We start from the raw sequence: 23,019 nt of genomic DNA, 5'->3' as shown, positions 1-23,019 counted from the left end.
GAAAAGCCCGCATGGCGGACCTTTTTACTCCGGACCAACCCTCGGCCTCGAGGTCGGCCCCGGCCTTGACCTCGGCCCCGAATACCTCGGCATCGCCCCGAATCCGAAGCCCTCGGGACAGCAGAAAGCCTCGGCCCCGAGTAAGTCCCCTCTTCCTTCTTCAGGTTCCGTAACATCGAAGAAGCCAGCCTCGGGGACACCGTCGACGCATGGCGGAAGCCCCATGCTTACAGCCTCGGCTAAGCCCTCCAAGCCTTCGGGCCGTGCCTCCACCACACGGGAATACTCTGATACGAGGTCGCCCCCGGTGGAGTGCACCGAGGCAGTGTATATGCCTTCGATGCTGTCCGTGCCCGTCTTCCAGGACCTACTCCGAGCGATGATCTCGTCGGAGCTGTCCGCTGCAATGGCCCAGTTACAATCGACCTCGACCCCGCAGGTGCCAGACCAGCCTGAGCCTCGCATCGAGCAACCTCGGGAAAAAGTGCGCAAGCTTCGCCGCATCCCATCCTCCTCGGACTCCTCGCCGAGGCGCCCGAGATGCTCTCCCTCCGCAGACCGCCGCGGGGCAAAACATCGTGCTAAAACGACAGAAACCTCGAACCGCCGTACCTCCAAGAAGGCCCGAGGTTCACCAACTCTACGAGGCCGTTCTCCTACACCTCGTACGGGACCACTAAGGGTGGCTGAGTTATCACTCTCCAACCCGCGCATCCTCCGAACTCCCTCTCGGACCGGGACCCCGACCCGAGGTTGCAGGTATTCTCTGAGGGAGTCCGGGTCGAGGTCACCGATTCGACATTGATCGGTACCCCGAACCCGGCATCGTCTCCGAGGGGCTCCTCGAGACGCCGAAGATCGACGACCCTGGAACACTCTCACAGTGCTTCCCCGGTCTCGGAGCGTGGATCGGAGCAGGAACCTCGATACTCGAGGGAAGCCTCCCCATCCTTCTCCACCCGACGGAGGTCTCGTTCACCGACCCCGCACGGGGCCCCGGGAACATCCCGCCCATCCTTCACTCGCTTTGTCTAGGACATGGGCCACGCTTTGGACTTAGACCTCCAGTCCGACTCCAGATACTCTAAGGAGTACCTAGCGGAGCTGGATATGCCATCACTGCCCAGAGAGTCCCTTCGCTTACCACCTAACCCGGTACTCCAACAGGCCTTCTTCAGGAACCTGGAGACCCCCTACATGGTCACAGCCGTACCCTCCAAAATGGAGGCCAAGTACCGCACAGTACCCTACCCGGGATTCGAACAACCACAGCTCTCCCACCAGTCGCTGCTAGTAGAATCCTCCTTGAAAAAGGCTCACCCATCCCGGGTCTCAGCTGCGGTCCCCCCAGGCCGAGAAGGCCGAACCCTGGACAAGTTCGGCAGGAGACTATATCAAAATGCAATGATGGCCTCTAGGGTGCAAAGCTACACTTTTACCTTCACATCCTACCTCAAACACCTCATTGGACTATTGAGAGCCTTTGAGACTGACCTACCGGCCTCCCGGCAAGGAGCGTTTGGCCTGCTTTTAGAGTCCCTCTCCAACATGCGCCTCCATCTATTCCACGCGGCATACGATGGCTTCGAACTCTCCTCCAGAAAGGCAGCCTTTGCTATCGCCATGCGCCGACTAGTTTGGCTGCGCCTGGTCGACATGGACCCCAACTTGCAGGACCGGTTGGCTAACCTCCCCTGCGTGGGAAAAGAACTGTTCGATGACACTATCGAGGCGGCTACAAAACGCCTCTCCGAACACGAACGCTCGTTCGCCTCCCTCGTCCGGCAAAAGCCTAAACCGCCCGCGTCCAGGCCGTACAGGGCCCCTCCACGCCGCTACCCACAAAAATCCACCCCTGCCTTCTCGCGGCCTCCACCCAGGCGTCCGCAAGCCCACCACCGAGCCATGCCCAAGTCCCAACCGCCTGCGACTACCAAACCATCCCCGTCCTTTTGACGGGATACGCGGAAGGGGGCGGGCCCCCTCCGCCATAGTCCCAGGCCTCCTTTCCATCGGGGGTCGCCTCAAAGCCTTTTACCCTCGCTGAGAACAAGTCACGTCGGACGCATGGGTCCTTGGCGTGATCTCATCAGGATACTCTCTCAACTTTCGGGCCATTCCTCCGGACAACCCCCCAAGGAATTGCCCTCCCAACCGGACACAGCTACCCCTACTCCTCTCCGAAGTTCGAGACCTGCTTCGCCTGAGAACAGTGGAGGAGGTTCCCCCCGACCAACGGGGGAAGGGCTTCTACTCCCGTTACTTCCTGGTACCGAAAAAAACGGGAGACCTACACCCAATACTCCTCAGCGTGGCCTCAGTTCTCATTTTTCTGTGGAGCCAAGAAACCTTGTTCTACAGCTCTGCCGTTTTCCTACATGCCTTCTCGCACTTTTATATTTTTCCGCCGGTTTTCATCCGGCGGGCTTGCCTGCCGCTGGCCCTCGTTCGGTTGCGGCTATATTTTATTTTTCTCTCCCGGCCTCTTACAAGGATCAATCAGTGTAGCCAGTGTGGTCGGGCCATTTACTTCATAGGGCCCGAATATTGTCCTGGGTTCTGCCCGTGCTCTGCTACCCTTCAGAAACAAAATTCTTGTAGTAGTCTTCACAGACGACCTTGGCCTCGACCCCGGTGGCGGCCTCGTCTTCCAGGACCTCGAGTCTCGTCTGCTGTGCCTCTTGATGTTCCGTCCTCGGGTAAGTCTCCTCTTTCCTCCCCAGGTACACTACATCAGAAACCTCCAGCTGAGTCTCAGGCAATCCAGGCACTGAGTGCAGTCGTGCCAGCCTCTACGAGACCTCCTTCGAAGCGTGCCTCCATTAATATTTTTTATTTTTATTCAGTTTTCTATACCATTTTCCCAGGGGAGCTCAGAACTGTTTACATGCATTTATTCAGGTACTCGAGCAGTTTTCCCTCTCTGTCCCGGTGGGCTCACAATCTATCTATGGGGCAATGGGGGGATTAAGTGACTTGCCCAGGGTCACAAGGAGCAGCGTGGGTTTGAACCCACAACCTCAGGGTGCTTTAACCACTGCACCACACTCTCCCCAATAGGGAATACTCATCCTTGAGGTTGCCCTCTATGGAGCGCACTACTGCACCTCAATGCCAATTTCATTAGTATGGTGCCAACTTTCCGGAATGGATCAACGAGCTTAGCACTGTGTTTGCTCAACTCGCTCCAGCCTCGATCCTGCTCCCTGCAAGCCAGTCTGAGCATATCCTTGAGGCTCAACCTGCTACATTTCTGAGTCGGACTTCGAGACAGTCTAGATGCCTCATTCTGCTTCTACCTCGAGGTACTCCTCTCCATCGAGGCTCCTCTGTTTGAGGCAGGTTTCGGACTCCTCTCTTCCTTGTCCTACAAGGCTTTTGAGGGAACCTTCTTGACCCAGGCAGGGACTCGGGCCTCGACCTAACTTCCTGCAAGCCAGTCAGAGCATGTCTTTGAGGCACACCCTGCTTGGTCTCAACCTCGACTGAGGCCTCGGGCCTCGACTTTGTCCTGAGGCCTCGGGCCTTGACCTCAACTGAGTCCTCGCCTGATCAGTCCAGGCCTCGTACTCTCGCTATCCGGTTCAGGCCGTCATGAAGCCTCGATCTGCTTCTGCCTCGTACTCCTCCCCTTTGAGGCACCTCTGTTCGAGGCAGATTTCGGATCCCTTGTCATTTGAGGCTCTTGTGGGAACCTTCCAGACCCAGGCAGGGTTCTTGGCCTCGACCCAGCTTCCTGCAAGACTGAGCATGTTTTCAAAGCACACCCTGCTTGGTCTCTGAGGCCTTGTGCCTCTCCTCGACTGAGTCTTTGCCTAGTCAATCCAGACCTTGTACTCCAGCTGTCAGGCTTCGAGGCCGTCAAGACGCCTTGATCTGCTTCTGCCTCGAGGAACTCTTCTCCATCGAGGCAACTCTGTTCAAGGCAGGATTCGGATCCCTCTCTTCCTCGTCCTTTGAGGCTCTTGAGGGATCTTTCTAATCCCAGACAGGGTCTCGGCCTCAACCCAGCTCCCTGCAAGCCAGTGGGAACATGTTCTCGAGGCGCACCCTGCTTGGTCTCTGCGGCTTTGTGCCTCGTCCTCGATTGAGTCTTCGCCTGGTCAATCCGGGCCTTGTACTTTAGCTGTCCTGTTTTGAAGCCGTTAATAAGCCTCGCTCTGTTTCTGCTTCGAGGTACTCCTCTCCATCGAGGCACCTCTGTTCGAGGCAGGATTCAGTTCCCCTTTTTTTCCCTTGTGCTTTGAGGCTCTTCAGGGACTTCGAGCATTTTTTTGAGGCCCCAGACTCCTCTTTCGAGGCATGCTGTGGGGGATCCTAGTTCTCCAGTTTCTACGAGACTTGTGTTGAGGCACTCAATTTTTCATACTCCTGTCTTTTTGAGCCTTTTACGGGATGTATTCTTTGTCCTGTCTTAGGCAGCAGAATCTCTTCCCTGATGTTTTCATTGAACGGTTTCTCCCTCATGTTCTGCATTACACTGCAGTCCCTCATGGGAGACTTGGACGGTCCATTAATAGGTTGGGGCATCGTCTTTGGCGTACTTTCCTGGTGGGGGTAGGTTTTTGATCTTAAACGTCTTATTTGAAGTATGGCGTAAACCCCATCCCTTGTACCTCTTTTGAGTACACATGGTCCAGGTGCCGTCTGCTGATATTGACCCTTCATCAGTCACTACCCTTTCTGTGGCAATGGGACATCGGGCCTGATTACAGATCCTGGTTCATGGATTTCACTCTTCCAGATCGACTGGCCATTCTGCCCGTCGAGGGATATGAGTTGTTGCTGAATCCATTGCGGACGCCATCATCCGTGTCGGTATTCATAGAAATCTACTCCCTCCATCAGCAAGCTCCCCAGTCTCATGCTGTGGTTAAACCTCTGCAGTTCCTTCATTCCATTAACGATGGGAGCAGTCTCCACCTCTGGGTTCTTACCACCGTCAAAGAGGGTTACCTGCTTCCAATCCCTTGAAGGCTCAAGGCGATTGGTTATGCTCTCTCGATCTCCATGAGGCTTCCTTTTCTTCCAACTCATTCAGCCTCTCACAATTTCCTCAGATTTCGGGTGGGGAATCTTCCTATTAGGTACCGGGTCCTTTTTGGCCTCACTTTCTTGATCACAGTTTTCATGCCAGGCCTGATAGTGGTTCCTGCAGCCCTGTGGATGCAGGGTTTTCAGGTTTTTCCTTTTTTCGATGACTGGCTTATCGAAGCATCGTCTTGCCAGGAGGTTCTTCTAGCAACGTAACGGACTCTGCTGTTTTCATATTACAGTGACTCCTTCCTTGAGACAGTCTCTCCATTAGTGGATGCTATCTTCCACTCTTTCCAGAGATTTGGTTTTGCACATATCCCCTCATTGGAAGATTCTCACGTCAGTTTCTTCAACCTATGCTTCATGGGGGCTCCTCTCGATTGTCTCCGTACTTAAGGCCATTGACCCAGCACGGATCATCAGTGTCACTTCGGTCTGTTGGAACTAAGAGCCGTTTTCCATGCTCTAAAACAGGGGTGTCCAACCTGTGGCCTGAGGGCCGCATGTGGCCCTGTGAAGTATTTTGTGCGGCCTCGGTCGAGAGTGATGCAGTGTTTTCCTCTGCTGTCCCCGAGTGTTTACTGTCTTGCTGGCTCCCTCCTCTGTCTTGCTGCAGCATTTGCACGTTTGTGTGGCCCCAGAAACATTTTTTTCGGCCAATGCGGCCCAGGGAAGCCAAAAGGTTGGACATCCCTGCTCTAAAAGCTTTTCATCATCTGCTTTGTGACCACGTGGTCCTTGTTTGGATGGACAACCAAGTGGCCTTATATTATGTCAACAAACAAGGAGGAACGGGTTCCCTGTCTCTTTCCAGGAAGCTCTGAAGATTTGGCATTGGGCGATACATCAGAACATCTTTCTCAGAGTGGTATACCTTCAGGCCAACGGAATTGTCTGGCGGACAAATTGAGTCGTCTTCTGCAACCTCACGAATGGACACTCAATTCCTTGACTCTACGTCAGGTGTTTGCTCAGTGGGGGACTCCACAGATAGATCTGTTTGCGTCTTCCCTCAACCACAAATTGCCTCATTTCTGCTCCAGGATTTACTCTCCTCATCGACTCAAGGCGGATGCTTTCCTTCTGGTATGGACGCATCTGTTTCTCTACGCATTCCCTCTGATTCTGAAAACTCTTGTCAAGCTAAGGTTGGACCGCGCCACCATGTTTCTGATAGCTCCTCGGTGGCCCAGACAACAGTGGTTCTCCCTTCTACTTTTCTACTTCAACTCAGCACCTAGGAGCCTCTGCTTCTACCAGTTTTTCCTTCTCTGCTTACTCAGAGTCAAGGATCTCTGCACTTAACAGCTTGGTGCCTCTCAACTTGATTACTTCATTCTGGTTTTCACAATCTGTACAGGATGTTCTCAAGGCTTCTGGAAAACAGTCCACTAGACAGTGCTACAATCGGAAATGGACTAGATTTTCTTCTTGGTGTGCTACGCATCGCAAGGAGCCGCAAGCTGCCTCCTTGTCTTCGGTGCTGTATTATCTGCCGCACTTGTCTCATGCTGGTCTCAAATCAACATCTATTCAAGTCCGCCTTAGTGCCATTGCTGCTTTTCATCAGCTGATTGACGGGAATCTACTCTCTGTTCATCCTGTGGTTTCCAGATTTATGAAAGGTCTTTTCAATATCGTTCCTCCCCTCAAGCCTCCTACAGTGGTTTGGGATCTCACTGTTGTCCTTGCTCAATTGATGAAGCCTCCTTTTGAGCCAATTGATAGGGCTCATTTGATATGTCTCACTTGGAAAGTGGTGTTCCTTATTGCCCTCATGTCTGCTCTAAGAGTTAGTGAGCTGCAAGCTTTGGTTGCGGATCCACCTTTCACCGTTTTCCATCATGACAGGGTGGTCCTTCGTACCCATCCTAACTTCTTGCCTAAAGTGGTTTTGGACTTCCACCTCAACCAATCTATTGTTCTTCCAGGGTATTTTTTCCAAAGCCTCATTCTCATCCTGGAAAAGTGGCGCTTCATATTCTTAAATGTAAGCGTGCGTTGGCCTTCTACTTGCCACGCACTCAAGCTCATTGGACTGCTCCTCAACTTTTCATATTTTTTGATCCAAATAGGTTGGGGCGTCCTGTTTGCAAGATTATCATCTCCAACTGGTTGGCGGCTTGTATCTCTTCTGCTATGCTCAGGCTGGTCTTCCGCTCCCAGGTATGCTCCTCGGGGCATAAGGTCAGAGCGATGGCGGCATCTGTTGCTTTCCTCAGATCAACTCCTATTGAGGAAATCTGCAAGGTTGCCACTTGGGCCTCGGTTCACTACTGTCTGGATACTTTTTCCAGACGGGACAGCCATTTTGGCCAGTCTGTTTTACAAAATCTGTTCTCCTAAATTGCCAACTCTCCCACCGTCCCATTATGGTTAGCTTGGAGGTCACCCATATGGAGAGAATATGCTGCCTGCTTGTCCTGGGATAAAGCACAGTTACTTACCATAACAGGTGTTATCCCAGGACAAGCAGGCATGATATTCTCACATGTGGGTGACGTCATCTACGGAGCCCCAGCGCGGACAGCTTTTCAAGCAAACTTGATTGAAGTTTCAAGTTTGCTACACTGCACCACGCATGTGCATGCCTTCTTGCCCACTAGAGGGCGCATCCCCACCTCGTGGTCCTCAGTTCAGTTTTTCCGCGGAGCCAGAAGCCCTGTGGAAATCGTGCTCTTAGCAATTTGCCTTCTGACACCGCGGCGGAGTGTATTCGCTCGGTCGCTGTGCTTGTTTTGTTGTTTTTATTAGTTGTCGGTTGTTTTTTCGTCAAAAAAAAAAAACAAAAAACTTTTTGTTTCGTTCGGCTCCGGGGGCTCCCGGTAGCCGCGGCCGTGGGACTTCGTTCGTTCCCGGCCTTTTTTTGGTTTCATGTCCCGTCCCTTGACGGGCTTTAAAAAGTGCTCCCGGTGTGATCGGTTGCTCTCGATTACCGATCCACACCGGTGGTGCTTGATTTGTCTTGGTCCTGAGCACCCTACGGACACTTGTGATAGGTGCTCGACTTTTCAGTCTAGAGCGCTCCGCCGCCGCCATAGCCCGAATGGCGGAGCTCTTCGCTGTGGACCCCGCTGCGGGGAAGGCCTCGACGTCGGCCTCGGCTTCGGCCCTGGCCTTGACCTCGGCATCGGGTCCCTCGACCTCGCCGCGCGCTTCGACTTCGTCCAAGCCTGCTACCTCGACGAAGCCTGCCCAGGGTAAGTCCTCGCTTCCGTCCTCGACTCCAGGGTCTGCGAAGAAGCCATCCTCGGGCTCCTCGACGGCGGGTGGGTCGTCCTCGGCCCCGCCCCGAGTGCCTAAGTCGGGTGCCCCGAGGGAATACTCGAGACCGAGGTCGCCCTCCAGGGAGCACCCGACGGCCCCGGACCTACCCGCCATGATGGGGGTTCTGGTCTTCCAGGACCTGCTCCGAGCGCTGATTGCCTCGGAGCTGTCCGGGGCCCTCTCGCACCTGCAGCAGACTTCGGCCTCGACTGCCCCGGCGTCGACCTTGGCTGCCCCGGCGTCAGCGGCCTCGGTCGACCAACCTGAGAAGAGCGTGCGGCCTCGGGACAAGGTGCGTCGGGTTAGGAGGATCTCTTCCTCTTCGTCGAGGTCCTCCCGGGGCTCCTCGCCCTCGGGTCGGCCTCGGGCGAGGCGCCGGCCGAGGAAGCCCAAGCGTTCTCGGGGTTCTCCTCGGAGACACGGTCGCTCCTCGCCGACCGGGGGTGAGACATTGCGTGTCTCGGAGCTCCGCCTCGACAATCCGAGGCTTTTTCGGTCCTCCGAGGGAAGGGTTCGAGAGACTCCTCGCTGAGACGGAGGGGGCGTGCCTTGGTGCCTCGTACCCCGGGGACTTTCCCCAAGGGCTCCTCGGGGCATAGGCGATCCCCGACCCCCCTCCAGGTCGCTGGGTGTGGCCTCCTGGGGATCGGGGTCTGGTAGGGAGCCTCGTTATTCCCGCAAGGCCTCCCCCTCTTTCTTGGCGGCACGGGTTTCACGAACTCCTTCCCCGCCTTCCAAGCCCTCTTCCTTTTCAAAATTCGTGCAGGATATGGGACATGCTTTGGACCTGGACTTACTCGCAGGTTCTCAGTATACGAAGGAGTTTTTGGAGGAGCAGGACTTGCCCTCTCCCCCGAGGGAAACTCCTCGTCTGCCTCTCAATAAGGTCCTACACCAGACCTTCCTGAGAAATTTGGACTCCCCTCTTACAGTCACAGCGGTGCCGTCTAAGATGGAGTCCAAGTACCGGACCATCCCATGTAAGGGCTTCGAGAAAGCACAACTGTCTCATCAGTCGCTGCTCGTCGATTCGGCGCTGAAGAAATCACAGCCCTCAAAGGTCTCGGCGGCCGTCCCTCCCGGATGGGAAGGGCGGACCCTGGACAAGTTTGGTCGCCGCCTCTATTCCAATTCATTGATGGCTACTAGAGTCCTCAATTATGCCTTTACATTTTCCTCCTATCTTCTACACATGGTGAAAGACTTGCCCCGCTATTATGGGGTCATGCCAGATTCCCATAAGGAGGGTTTTGCTACTTTCATGGCCACCTTGTCCCAATTGCGTCTGTACTTGTTCCACGCAGTTTACAACGCATTTGAACTGGCCTCGAGGGTCTCCGCCTTTGCAGTGGCGATGCGCCGGCTGGCATGGCTCCGTACGGTTGATATGGACCCGAACTTGCAGGAGCGTCTGGCCAATCTACCGTGTGTTGGACCGGAATTATTCGACGAGTCCCTGGAGGCGGCGACCAAACGACTGTCGGAACATGAGCGCTCCATCGCCTCATTGGTCCGTCCTAAACCTCGGGCCCCGCCGCAGAAGCCATTCAGACCTCCCCCGCGGCGATACCCGCAAAAGTCCACGCCGGCATTCTCGAGGCCTCCGCCCCGGCGCCCCCAGCAACAGGGTAGAGCGGGCCAACCAAAACCTCAGGCGCAGGGGGCGTCCAAGCCGGCGCCGTCTTTTTGACGTGAGGTGGGGAAGGGGGCGGGCCCCCTCCGCACTCTCGCCGGACCCCCTTCCCATCGGGGGTCGGCTGCGGGCCTTTCATGCGGCCTGGACCGGGATCACCTCAGATGCTTGGGTGCTTTGGATCATCTCCGAGGGCTACTCGCTAAATTTCTTAGCCACGCCGCCGGAACATCCGCCGGGGGCTTCTCCGTGCAATCGAGCCCAGCTTCCTCTACTCCTCGCGGAAGCCAGGGCCTTGTTGAGCCTTCGGGCGGTGGAGCGGGTACCCCCCGACCAGCAGGGGCGGGGGTTTTACTCCCGTTACTTTTTGGTTTCAAAGAAGACCGGGGACTTACGCCCCATTTTGGACCTCCGGAAGCTCAACAAGTTCCTGGTCCGGGAGAAGTTCTGTATGTTGTCGCTTCCGGTTTTATACCCTCTTTTGGAGGAAGGGGACTGGATGTGCTCCCTGGACTTGAAGGAAGCATATACTCATGTTCCGGTGCATCCCGCCTTCCGCAAGTTCCTACGGTTTCAGGTTGGAGTTGCACCTACAATATCGGGTCCTCCCCTTCGGACTGGCTACGTCTCCTCGAGTCTTCACGAAGTGTATGGTGGTAGTCGCTGCAGCCCTGAGATCTCGGGGGCTACAGGTCTTTCCCTACCTGGACGATTGGCTGATCAAGGCATCGACCAGGGAGGGGGTTATTTCAGCGACCCAACAGACTATCATCTTCCTTCAACGTCTGGGGTTCGAAGTGAACTTTCCCAAGTCTCAATTGTGCCCGACTCAATCCCTTCAGTTTATCGGAGCCGTGCTGGACACGGTTCGCCTCCGTTCGTTCCTCCCCCCCCCCCCTCGGTTGGAGGCCCTGCTTCGATTGAGTCGCCAGGTTTCGCTGTTGCCCGTAGTATCGGCTCAGCGCATGATGATTCTTCTGGGCCACATGGCATCGACGGTCCACGTTACTCCGTTCGCCCGCTTGCATCTGAGGCTTCCTCAGTGGACCTTGGCCTCGCAGTGGCGTCAGGATCGCGACCCAGTCTCTTGTCCGATAATGGTGACTCCTTCTTTGAGACGCTCGCTCCGTTGGTGGACCAACTCTTCCAATCTTTCCAGGGGTTTGCTCTTTCTCGTTCCTCCGCATCGCAAGGTCCTGACCACGGACTCCTCGGAGTACGCGTGGGGGGCTCATCTCGACGGTCTGCGGACTCAGGGTCTATGGTCGGCAGAGGACCGTCTTTGTCACATCAATGTGTTGGAGCTTCGTGCCATTTTTCTGGCGGCTCGAGCGTTCTGCCACTTGCTACACGATCAAGTCGTCCTCGTGCGGATGGACAACCAGGTGGCGATGTATTATGTGAACAAGCAAGGGGGAACAGGCTCTTGGTCCCTGTGCCGGGAAGCCCTGCGCCTTTGGGAATGGGCGGTGTTCCAGAACATCTTCCTACGTGTGGTTTACATTCAGGGAGAGAGGAACTGTCTGGCAGACAAACTCAGTCGTCTTCTCCAGCCGCATGAGTGGTCGCTGAACTCCCGGGTTCTGCGCGAGGTCTTCGACCGCTTGGGAACTCCTCAGATGGATCTGTTTGCCTCCCCGGAGACTCGCAAACTGCCCCTCTATTGTTCTCGGATGTACTCCGGGACCGTCTCGAGGCCGATGCCTTCCTTCTCGACTGGGGGGGGAGGTTCCTTTATGCGTTCCCTCCTTTTCCTCTGATCTTGAGAACGTTGGTACATCTCAAATCGACCAGAGCCACTATGATTCTCATTGCGCCTCGTTGGCCACGGCAGCACTGGTTCTCCCTGCTCCTTCAACTCAGTGTCAGGGAGCCTCTGCTTCTGCCTGTTTTTCCCTCTGCTGTCTCAGAGTCGGGGTTCGCTGTTACATCCCAATCTTCAGTCTTTACATCTGACCGCTTGGTTCCTTTCCCCTTGACTTCGGTTCCTGTTTCTCAGTCTGTGAGGGAGGTTTTGGAAGCCTCGCGCAAGGTCTCGACTAGGCTTTGTTATTCCCAGAAGTGGACCAGATTTTCATCCTGGTGTTCCTCGAACCATCTGGACCCGAGTTCGGTTCCAGTGTCTTCGGTGCTGGAATATTTGTTGCATCTGTCTAAGTCTGGGCTGAAGACGACTTCCATTCAGGTGCATCTTAGTGCCATTGCGGCGTTCCATCGGCATCTCGAGGGTCGGTCTCTTTCTCTTCATCCTCTGGTAACTCGTTTCATGAGGGGTCTCGTGAATGTTCATCCTCCTCTGAAACCTCCTCCTGTAGTTTGGGATCTTAATGTGGTCTTAGCTCAACTGATGAAGCCTCCTTTTGTGCCTATCAACAAATCTCATCTTAAGTTTCTCACTTGGAAGGTGGTCTTTATGCTTGCGCTCACGTCCGCTCGTCGGATTAGTGAGCTGCAGGCTTTGGTTGCGGATCCACCTTTTACTGTGTTTCATCATGACAAGGTGGTTCTTCGCACCCATCCTAAATTTTTGCCTAAGGTTGTGTCTGATTTCCACATCAATCAGTACATTGTTCTTCCGGTGTTCTTCCCGAAGCCCCACTCTCATCCTGGTGAGGCGGCGCTTCAAACGCTTGACTGTAAGAGGGCGTTGGCCTTTTATCTCCAACGTACCAAGTCTCATCGGAAGGTTCCTCAATTGTTTTTGTCCTTTGATCCTAATCGGTTGGGACATCCTGTTTCCAAGCGCACCTTGTCCAACTGGTTGGCTGCTTGTATTTCTTTTTGCTACGCTCAGGCTGGTCTCACGCTCCATGGTCGAGTCATGGGGCATAAGGTCCGGGCTATGGCAGCTTCTGTTGCTTTCCTCCGGTCTACTCCTGTGGAGGACATATGTAAAGCTGCCACTTGGTCTTCGGTTCATATGTTCACCTCCCACTATTGTCTGGACACTTTGTCCAGAAGCGACGGCCGGTTTGGCCAGTCGGTGTTACGTAACCTGTTTTCCTAAATTGCCATCCTCCCACCTGCCCTTTTGTGGTTGGCTTGGAGGTCACCCACATGTGAGAATATCATGCCTGCTTGTCCTGGGATAAAGCACAGTTACTTACCGTAACAGGTGTTATCCAGGGACAGCAGGCATATATTCTCACAACCCGCCCTCCTCCCCGGGGATGGCTTCTTTGCTGGTTATGGAACTGAGGACCACGAGGTGGGGATGCGCCCTCTAGTTGGCAAGAAGGCATGCACATGCGTGGTGCAGTGTAGCAAACTTGAAACTTCAATCAAGTTTGCTTGAAAAGCTGTCCGCGCTGGGGCTCTGTAGATGACGTCACCCACATGTGAGAATATATGCCTGCTGTCCCTGGATAACACCTGTTACGGTAAGTAACTGTGCTTTATCCAGGGACAGCAGGCAGATATTCTCGCAACCCACCCACCTCCCCTGGTTGGGGTCTTTGCTAGCTATCTGAACTGAGGCCACGCTGAGGAGACGCGCGCCCTGACTCGGGCAGGAGGGCACACGAATATGCGGGGTAAGCTCACAAGCTTGAAGATCTTCAAGCAAGTCTGATTGCGAAGCTGTCCGTGCGGGACTCCGTTGATGATGTCACCCACATGTAGAGAATATCTGCCTGCTGTCCCTGGATAACACCTGTTACGGTAAGTAACTGTGCTTTCTTGGCTGCCAGTAACAGAATCGCAGCTTTAGGGAGTCCCTGCTGCTCAGCTGATTTTGGAGGGGTCATCACTCCTGCCTGGGATGTGTGTATGTGTGGGGGGGGGGGGGCTGCTGACAGGAGGGATTGGGCATCCCTCCTGCTGGTTGGTTTGAGAACGGATATGGGGTTCCTTAGCAAAGCAGCAGATGAATCCAGAGACCAATGGGATAGCTCACTTCTACCAGCAGGTGGAGATAGAGAAACTGATTAACAGGTGTACTTATTTGCTGGCACTCCTCCTGTCTCATCAGTATTCTTTATCTCCAAGCAGGTGGAAGTCGCTATTCAACTAGCTCCTGGATTCTGGCTGTGGCTGGAACTTTATTACCTCCTGTTGAGATTTTCTCTTCAGTGAGACTGCCATTCTGTTTCTCCTGTTGAGTTTTTTCTCTTCAGTGAGACAGGGGTGTCCGGCTAATCGGTGCCAGCTTTAGAGGTTACACTTGGGCCCCCCCTTGTCCCTGCCTCACCCTCCCTCCAATGATAGAGGGTCTGCCCTGGTCCCTATTTTTCTTCTTTCCCATTTAAAAAAAAAAAAAAAAAAGGGGGCCTACACAGCTGACTTTTTTGCCCTGCTCGTGCTGGGCAGCAGGTGTTGCCGGCGTCTACCGGCACTATCCAGTAGATTGTGAGTATGCATTTTATTCTACTGGTCTCTGAGCTTTATGGTTGTGTGAGAGCTGTGGGTTTTTGACTATGGCAGTTTTGTTTTGTGGTGGAATATGTTTTGGTATGAGCTTGCTTCAGTGAGGTAGGTGGCCTCTGTATTCCTGCGCATAACTTAGGAGCGCTTCTTTTTCTTACCCTAGCGCTTGTGCTGTGGGGTTGGTAGTTTCTGGGACATTGTTTCTTGATACTGCCACGGCCCATGGGTAAATGTAACTGTGTGGCTCTCGATATGGCCGCAAATTGTGAGGGCGGCTCCGGGTGTGTTATACATTATCTGAACTGGAGCTGAATCGTTCTATAGCGCGGGTGGTGCGAGCTTGTGCTCCCCTACTGTTGGGAGCCATGCGCCTTTTCCCCTTTCCTCCCCGAGGTGTGTTTTGCATTTTTTATACGCTTCGGTTATGGGCTCCGAGCCGGTGTGAGCGGCAATGTTCTAGGAGCCGGCCTATTTTGGCGTGAAACGGTCCGAGTTTGGGTCGCCAGCACTGCAATACTCGGGGAGTTATTCTGGGCGGCTGCCTTTCTCAGCGCGGGCCTCGCCGTCTGCTTTGCGGAGCGGTGTGCTGCGGTTTTGGCTATGAGCTCCCGGTCTGTTTTGTACAGCGCTGTTGGGGGAGCCAGCCGGTTTTGATTCTGGCAGGAAAGTGCCCGCGCTTGGGCCCCCAGCGCCGCGAGGTTCATTGACTCATGTCCTACAGCTAACTTAAGCGTGTACCGCGGCTTATTTTTGTTTGAAATCAGCTGTGCCCCGTATTGCAGTGCTCCATTTGCTGTGGTGTTGTCCACATGCTTCTCTTAACAAGAAAAAAAAAAAAAAAAAAAAAAGAGGTTGTTATTGGGGGCTGTCCATTTATATACCTAGGCACTTCCACATTAAGTTTCTGCCCTGAGTTTGGCTGCCTACGCTTGGTTTTGCTGCCTTATGGGTTAGCGAACAGCAAGGTGGAGTAGGTGTCAAGGGCGTGCCAGTGTATCATTCGTGTGGTTCATTTCTTCACTCGGGGTTCCGATAACGTGCGGCGATGTTGGAGGTTTCCTTAGGCCTTCTGCCTGGGTGCTGCGTCCGCCTGCTTGGGCTCTTGACTTGTTTCTGCGGGGTAGTTGCAGGAATTCCGAGTGGAGGGTCTCTCTTGAGGCCTGATGGTTCTTTTCTTCTTGCTGTGGGCCAGCTTGTCTGTGAAAACCTGGTGGCGCAAGGGTTGTGTGCTGGGTTAGTAACAAGGAGCTGAGGTTCAAGCCCCAGCTAAGGAGTAGAGCTGATATGGCTCCAAAAGAAGAGGCGAAGGTTCAAGTCTATTTAAAAAAAAAAAAAAGCTAGACGGCCTTCCGCTCTAGAAGCATGGTCTAGTGGCGGCTGATCCCTAAGGGCAAGATCCTCTGCTTGCGAGGTCGTAGGGTAGCTGGCACTGTATGCCCAATGAATTCTCCCCTTACGCTCTCTTTTGGAGTGGAAACCTGATCTGTTTTCGGCCAGGTACAGCTCGTTTCTCTGGAGAGGCGTATGCTGCTTCTGGATTACGCCTGGTGCGCCTTGTCTTTCCTTTGCTTGCGTAAAGCTCAGGCAGGTTGCTGAATGTCCTCATGCTCCCCTTCACATCACAAGACGGTGTTCTTTTTCCAGGTTGACAGTTTTCTCATGAAGGAGTAGTCGCTTTACTGTCAGGTCAGGGAGCTGTGAACTTTTTTCAGGATGCCTGCACCTTTGCATCCTCCTCATGTTTCCAGAGTCTCTCTGTTTTGCGTTTCTCTTTGAAGTGTGGCTGGTCCTCGGGACAGTTCTTGTAGTTCTTAGGGTACCACTTATTAGTGGGTGGCCAAGATGGGGGCTTTGGGCAGGCTGGATTCCATTCGGCTGCATTAGTTTCTCAGGGTTACCCATTTCTGCAGTCAACCTGGGAAGATATTTACATTTTCTCTATGGACTCTGAGTCTGCACTAGGTTGGCCTGCCTCTCTCGGAGCAGCGCTTTCGGTTTGGGGCACATTCCATTTCACCTACCCAAGGGTTCGGTGGCACTTCCAGGCGATTTGTCTGATTTATGCTTGACTGCCTGCTTGATTCGGACGACTTCCAGTCGGGTCTTTTGACTGACACGAAGCGGGTGGTTTCTTTTCCTCAATTCTTTACATGCGCATCTTCATATTTGCAGTGCTCTTTTTTCCTATACTAGTTATAGGTATATCGGGTTGAGGCGGTTATTCTTATAGGAGAGACTTGTAATTCTTTCCAGAGCCTTGAGTGTGGAGTCTCGATCTCAGATTGGCATTCTTCGCTTACCATGGCTAAGAGTATGGGATTCTGTTCAGGTTCTAGCATCCATATTGCTGACCCCTCTGGGAACCTCGGCTTGCTTTCCCTTCTAACGCTCAGCAGCCGCTTTTATTCCAGTGGTTCTTGGTATCTCTGGGCTCCTATTAGTTGCTAGGCTTCTCCTGCATAGCTTTGTATGATTTAGGGGCTCAGAAAGATTGTCTTTCCAGGGCATGCCTCGGTCTTTCCTGGACTAGCTTATGACCACCGACTATTCCGGACTGTCGGGTTGGGGGGCTCGGTGGCTTCCATCCTCAGCTTCAGGAGTCTGGTCTTCAGAGGCGACTAAGTTCTGGTTCCTTCTTCTACTCTTGAGCATGGTCAGGCTTCCTTTCTGGAGCTTCAGACCATTCTTCCGGAATGCTGCTGAGGGCCCTTTCAGTCAGTATTATGATGGGGGTGTTTCTCTGCAGCTTGGGCAGTAGGTGATGTACTCAGTTGCCAGGTACAGTGGTTGTTCTACTTCGATGGGTGGACCCTCATCTTTCTATTCGGTTGACCGATCATTTTTCAGGTCAGGAAAAGAGTTTGGTTAGTCTTTCTCTCTGCGAAATCTGAGCATAGCTCATTTATTGGATGTTACTGTGTACAGCACTGCGTACGCTCTAGAAGTGTAGACGTTAGTTATAGTGATATCTTCTACATCCTGGTTATTGGGAATTTTGGCTCAGGTGTTCCACTTTTCTTGTGGTGGAAATAAGATCTCCTGGAACTTGACCTCATGGCCTCGTCTCACAATTCCATGCTTCCTAGCTTCTTAGGCGGGCACAGGAAGTGGGAGTTAAAGGGGGTAACAGTGTGGTTTCTTTCTTACAGCCATACCACCCTGAATGTGCCCGATCCCGTCTGATCTCAGAAGCCAACCAGGATAGGGCCTGTTTAGTACCTGGATGGGTGACCACCTGGGAATACCAGGTGCTGTAGGCTTGAAAAAAAAAAAAAAATCCTCTGGTTTCTCTTTTTCACTGTTTTCCCCTGGCTGATGATAGCTTGGATTTGCCATCTCAAGCTCGCTTTAGGGGCACAGTATTGGTACAATCTCTGGCTTGGCTGCGCCATCCTTGCTATGTGGATCTGTTGAGCCTTTCGACAGCCGGACTAAGAAGTTTCCTTTTATCTCCGACTTTGCTCTCCTTGATTGAGATCAACATGGATATTCATACTACTTTGGTATTACGACCTAGCTTTTGAGCAGTCTTGACTGGCGTGTGACGGTAATGCGAAGCAGGTTGTTTCTTCTCTTATCCAGGCGCTACAGACGTCTTCTCCTGTGGCTTCTGCTTCCTTTTGGAGGTGTTTCCTTTCTTGAATACTTCTCAACAGTTGCACCCTTCCTGAGTTCCTTTTTAGCACAGGTATATTGCCGATGGCATAGCGTTCAATTCCCTTCAGCTTCAATTACCATTCTTGGCTTGTTACAGGAACTAGGTATATGGCCCTTCGCTGACTTCTCAGCTTCCTGTAGTTCGGTTCCTAAAGAGAAGGCGGTATATTCATGCACCTCTTAGAAAGCCCGGTTTGGTGTAATTCATTCACGTACTTCTTCTAAGTTACCGATGGCTTCATTTTAGCCTTGTCCTTTGGGGCTCTAAAGAGCTGTGCGGTTGTCCATGGGATTCCTTGTGGTCATGGCTTCAGCTTTGCAGTTGCGATGTTGCAGGCCTTGTTCAATGGGGATTCCTATTCCTTATTTCCATCATATGGGGTGTCAGTTCGGATGGTACCACTATTTCTTTCTAGGGGGGTGTCATCCTTTCTTTTACATCATGCTCGCTTTTCCTTCCTTCTTCCTGGAAGGAGATAGTGGAAGCAGTACTTTTATTCACTGCATTTTTTGAAACGTATGTAGCGTTCTCCGCGAGATCGGTTTCTAACAACTGTTAGTGGTTTATATCTCCTTTTTGGGATTCTTCAAGGAACGCCTCAGGCGTATGGCGGCATCCGATGCCTACCTCGCTCAATGGTCCAGGAGGACATTCTTTATACTTGCCTGCTGGCAGGGGAGCGGGTGGCGATTGAACTTCATGACCATTCCGCTGGAGCGATGGCTGCTTCTTGGGCTCGGCCCAGAGGGGTTTTGCCTTGGAGGAGATTTGTCTCACGGCTAACTGGTCTTCCGAGAGTACCTTCTCTCCGCGTCTCTGCATGGATGTGCGGGCACATGCGATAGGGGTTTTTTGATGCTTCGGTCGTTGCGAAGGCGGCGTTTGCTTCCCACCCAAATTAAGGATTGCTTTGCTACATCCCATTGGTCTCTGGATTCATCTGCTGCTTTGCTAAGGAAGGTAAAATTATGTTCTTACCTGTTAATTTTCTTTCCTTTAGAAGCAGCAGATGAATCCAGAGCCCCACCCTTTCTGGTATCTGGTTGTCAGTTTTTCGTGTACGGCTTTTAGTGATTGGGTGTTGTTCATGATTGTATTCTGTATCGTTGCTGTTCGCGAGGTGTTCTGGGAAAGAAGTTTTTTACATGCTATACCTACTGATGGTTAAATGTGCTTGGGCAAGGAGCTATACTGATGAGACAGGAGGAGTGCCAGCAAATAAGTACACCTGTTAATCAGTTTCTCTATCTCCACCTGCTGGTAGAAGTGAGCTATCCCATTGGTCTCTGGATTCATCTGCTGCTTCTAAAGGAAAGAAAATTAACAGGTAAGAACATAATTTTACCTTCCTATAGAATTATTATGGCTTCTTTTTGATGTAAATCGCTTTTGAACTCAATGGTATTAGAGCGAATCAGAAATCTTGTATTGGATTAGGTATTTTAGAGGTGTGGAAAGCCAGAGGGACTATGATGCATTCAAAACTTGAAAAGATTTTTAGTTCACAAGAACAAACCCTTTTCCAATGGAAGTTTTAGAACAAGGGATCGGGTTATGAATCTCCAAGGATTAGACTCGGAAGTAGCACAAAGAAATATTTATTTTTTTCATGGAAAGGGTATTGAATTTGTAGAATGTCTTCCAGGAACAGGTAACAGTAACAAGTCTACAAACTAGCAGATCTTAAGAAGGCCTGTGTTGAGCATGAAAGATGCTTAGTGGGAAAACTAATTAGGAGCTGGTTGGAAACATGGCATAAAACTAGGTATCTTGGAAACACATGTGGTAGGCTATGTGCTCCTTTTGTTGACTGGGTTTGTGTGGCAGGGCACAGTACAAAAGTCATGGGGTGCTAAGAAGCTAGTTGGCTGACAGCTACTTCAGTGTTGATGGCTGTTTTTGGATTATTGCGGGGACCTTGCTCTTAGACAGTAAAGAGGGGATGCTGGATATGAATTAACAGGAGGGAGCCTGGCATGTTGGAGTTACTCAGAAGGATGGTGTACAGGAATGGAAAATGTCGGGGCAGAGCTAAGCAGTTTACAGACTAAACAAAGGAAGAAAAAATAACCTAAAACAAATTTGACAGGAAAGATACAGAATTCATGCAAACTTTCACGAGAGAAATGAAGTAAAGTAGTAGCTTAGACTGCTGCAATGTACTTCTCTCAGGTCTTCTGCCCCTTCAATCAGTTCAAAATACTACTGCATGACTCATATTCCATGAGAGCTGCCATGCTTATATTACCCCTCTCTTCAAGTCACTTCATTGGCTCCCCATCCATTTTCGAATACAGTTCACTCCTCTTACTGACTTACGAGTGCATTCACTCTGTAGCCCCCCGTGCTCCTCCTCATGAACTTCGTTCATCAGGTGAATTAAGTCCCTCTTAGCTGCACCCTTCTCCACTGCCAACTTCAGTCTCTGTTTCTTCTTTCTTGCTGTGCCATATGCTTGGAACAGGCTGCCAGAGTCAAAATGTCGTGCTCCGTCTCTAGCAGTATTCAAATACGAGCTAAAAACTTACTTTTTTGAAGCTGCTTTCAACTCTTTAACTCGCACTCATTGTCGGATACTTATAACCATTGCGTCATTCCTCCTACCAGAAACTCCCGAACCCTACGATGTCCTGTCTGTTATAATTAGATTGTAAGCTCTTCAGGACAGGGATTGCCTATTGAATGTTAATGTACAGCGCTGTGTACGCCTTTCAGTGCTATAGAAACCATAAATAATAGTAGTAGGGGGAGAAGGGCAAAGGTAATCCAAGGGGGGTTTTCACAGAAGTGATCCCAGTTACACAGGGTCTTTCCCCAGTCTAAATCAAGTTGTAAATGCACTAAGGCTAGTACACATTGACTAGATATGACCTAGTATTTCCTAAGGATTTTCCCCATAGTTCAAAGAGGGCAGAAACCTTGATTCAGTACATAGGGCTGCTGAAAAGTTCTAAGCGTTATTTTGCCACTGTAGCTGAAAAGAGTTTTTATTTTGCAAAGTGCCAATTTGCAGAAACATATATTACCTTAAAAATTCTATGTCATCGCTTATTCTATTCCTTCAAATTTTGAATGTAATTTTTGTTTTAGTTTGGATGTAATCCGCCTTGAACCGCAAGGTAATGGCGGAATAGAAATCACTAATGTAATGTAATGTAATAATGCAATGTTTTGACATTTGTTTCAGATCATTGATTGAACCATGTCAACAAGAAGTGTGGAATTTTTCAAGTGTGGCACGCCAAGCCATTAGAAGTTCCTATACCTGCCGAAGAAAACGCCAAAGGAAATCCATGAATGTGTGATTCAAACATTAAGTAATGAATGCCTCATACTCCATAGTAAAGAAGTGGTGTGCAAACTTTCAGCATGGAGATTTTGAGACAGAAGCTGTAGCAAGATCTGGGAGGCTTCAGTGTCAACTCTTGAAATGGTTGACCATGTCCATGACCTGATTTTGCTGATCAGCAAATATCATCTAAACCAATTGCTGAGATACACCAATACATTCCCTGGATATTTGCAGTACAGTACTCCCCTGATATTCACGGGGGTTCCGTTCTTGGAACCCCCGCGAATCTTGAAAAACCGCGAATACGGTTTTTCATGGGGGAGACTGGAGAGGGCAGCGGGAGAGGCAGGAGAGAGCAGCCAGAGCGCCAGTGAGTGCAGGAAATCATTTGCAGTATGCTCCAACCGCCTCTTCCTGTGCTATTCTTGTCTATTGAATATAATGGGGGGAATCTTGAGTTCAAAATTGGTCCAGTTTTGGGACCACCTGAACACCAAATATGCCTTTTATGCTATGCATTACACTTTTCAAGTTATTGATATTTGAAAATAATTTTCCAAGCTGTATTTCTTGTGTAAATTAGCCTGTCTGAAAATCCACCATAGAGCAGCAAAAAAGTATGTGTGGGATTCACAACTCACATGATTCCAGCTGCATTCAAAATGTGTGCTTTTGAAGGGGGGGGGATAACATGTCTGTGCAAAAAGGCTTTCAAATTGATGCTTCTCCTCTCTCCCCTTCCTTTTCCTTCACCCACAGAAAAAGGAAATTCAAAGTCCATGTAAGGGAATTCTCCAAATTTAAAACGGCATATTTTATTTGAAATTTTGCTTCCTAGGTCCAGCCACAGACTTTGCACATGGGTAAGAGGTTTGGATGAAAATTGCCCCCTCCCCCACTACGACGACTACTAGACTCATCACTTATATAGCGCTGAAAGGCGTACACAGCGCTGTACATTTTGACATTTATAGACTGTCCCTGCCCGGAAGAGCTTACAGTCTTAACTTAGACAGACAGACATGACATATAGGGTTGGGGATGCAGAACCCAAAGTGAGAGGAGTTAAGAGTCGAAAGCACTCAGTCTCAACAAGCTCAAAGTTCTTTTGCTCTCTGCTTCTATAAGTGACAGAAGGCAGTTTTTATATCTTGAAAGAGGCCATTCTGTGGCAACTATCAGCTTTAGTGCCTGCTAAACTGGTTTCACAGTGGTTGCCAACACTTTTTTGTTCCACCTATTAAAATGACAAGAAATGAACAGGACTAATAATTTAAAAAATAAGTCTCTGATGTTAGTTGACATTGATGACTTAATTGCTTTTAAGTACACTTTCAGAACCAGCCTTGACAGGTTTTCTTTCTCAGCCTTAGCTCCTATGGCAATATGCATAACAGGCCAGTGATGAACTCTGACTTTTTAGTAGAACATGTGACTGGATGCGCAAGACTCTAGATCAGGGGTGCCCACACTTTTTGGGCTTGCAAGCTACTTTTAAAATGACCAAGTCAAAATGATCTACTAACAATAAAATTAGACTGTACACATAGAAAATGTTAATTATCATTCCTATTCCAGGGTTTTTCAAAGAGGTCAAAGCAGATGACTCTATGCACTATCACCTCAGTAACAACCATACAAAAATAGACAAATATACCCCCCTCCCTTTTTACTAAACCACGATAGCAGTTTTTAGCGCAGGGAGCTGCGCTGAATGCCCAGCGCTGCTCTCGACGCTCATAAGCTCCCTGCGCTAAAAACCTCTAT

The 23,019-nt window shown here is 51.1% G+C and overlaps 1 protein-coding gene and 1 non-coding gene across 5 annotated transcripts in view; both read left to right on the top strand.

Moving 5' to 3' along the window:
- The window catches only part of NAA25 (N-alpha-acetyltransferase 25, NatB auxiliary subunit), a 209,941-nt gene that overhangs the window by 3,351 nt on the left and 183,571 nt on the right, over positions 1-23,019 (top strand). The window lies entirely within an intron of this gene.
- LOC117366255 lies at positions 17,444-17,562 on the top strand. The gene has a single exon (XR_004540531.1). It is a non-coding gene; the product is annotated as a 5S ribosomal RNA (ribosomal RNA).

Source organism: Geotrypetes seraphini, chromosome 8 (genome assembly GCF_902459505.1).
Source record: "Geotrypetes seraphini chromosome 8, aGeoSer1.1, whole genome shotgun sequence".
Classification (NCBI taxonomy): Eukaryota; Metazoa; Chordata; class Amphibia; order Gymnophiona; family Dermophiidae; genus Geotrypetes; species Geotrypetes seraphini.
The sequence above is the reverse complement of the archived record's forward strand: the minus strand, read 5'-3'. Positions and strand labels throughout refer to the sequence as shown.